The sequence below is a fragment of the Rhea americana genome, unplaced genomic scaffold (genome assembly GCF_003343005.1).
Source record: "Rhea americana isolate MKP2758 unplaced genomic scaffold, rheAme1 scaffold_633, whole genome shotgun sequence".
In the NCBI taxonomy this organism is placed as follows: Eukaryota; Metazoa; Chordata; class Aves; order Rheiformes; family Rheidae; genus Rhea; species Rhea americana.
The window spans coordinates 57572-58596 of NW_028186794.1; the positions used below are offsets into that span (position 1 = coordinate 57572).

General features: G+C 69.3%; 1 protein-coding gene across 1 annotated transcript in view; it reads right to left on the minus strand.

Moving 5' to 3' along the window:
• The window catches only part of CDON (cell adhesion associated, oncogene regulated), a 56722-nt gene extending 56437 nt beyond the window's left edge, over positions 1–285 (minus strand). Inside the window, exon 1 of the mRNA XM_085320415.1 lies at positions 87–285. The gene's annotated coding sequence lies outside the window, so the exon portion shown is untranslated. The remainder of the gene's footprint in view (positions 1–86) is intronic.
• Positions 286–1025: the final 740 nt, after the last annotated feature.

The following is a 1025-nucleotide window of genomic DNA, read 5'->3' on the forward strand; positions in this document are numbered from 1 at the left end:
CGGCCCGCAGCCCCCTCCCCGTCGCCGGGCAGCCGGTGCCCCCGCACCTCCGCCGTCCCCTGCGCGGGCGCAGCCGAGCGCGTTACCTCTCCGCAGCCGCCGCGCCCCCGGCTCGCACAGCGCCCCGTCCCGTTCGGCGGCGACTTCCCAGGKCATTCCAGGCAGAGCGGGAGATCCGGACCGGAGCCTCCATCCAACACCGCCCCGGCCGGCCGACCCGTGCGGACCCGGCCCGATCGCGTCGCGTCCCGTCCCGTGCCGAGCCACCGGCCCCCCCCCCCTCCACCTCACACACGCGCGCACCGAGCGCCGGCGCCTCCCCTGGCCCCGCCCCCGCCGCCCGCCGCGAGCCACGCCCCCGCCACGCCCCCGCCACGCCCCCGCCGCGGAACGTACCAACGCCGCCCCCGCCGCGGAACGTACCAACGCCGCCCCCGGAGGGCGGGGGGGGGTGGCCGAGGCGGCAGGCGAGAGCCTCCGGTTGGGGCAAAACCTCCCAATTTTGGTGCTTTTCTTGATTGATTTATTTATGTATATTCCCGGGAGCGTCCCGCTCGCTCCGTAACCCCGGCGCTGGCAGCCAGAGCCGGTGCGAACCTCGCCGCCCGCGTTGCTGTGGTGGCCGTGGTCTTCTGGAAGGACCGTGGGCTGGGGCTGTAGGCAGCTCTTCTCCAGCCCTGCCCCCCGGGTGGCCCTCGGGCCAATGTCACAGGTAGCTTGGGGTCCATCCCCGTCCTCTGGATGGACCTCAGGCCAGTGCTTCGGGTAGCTCCTCTCCAGGCCTGTCTCCTGGATGGACCTCGGTGCTATAGATAACCTGTTTCCAACCCTACCTCCAGCTCCATCTCCTGGATGGACCTTGGAGTTACATCACGGGCAGTTTATTTGCCATCCTGTTTCCAACCTTCTCTCCTGGACGGACCTTGGATGGACATTGTAGGCAGCTGTTCCCTGGTCATGTTTCCAGCACCACCTCCTGGATGGACCTTGGAGTTACATCGCAGGCAGCTTGTCTCCAGTCCTGT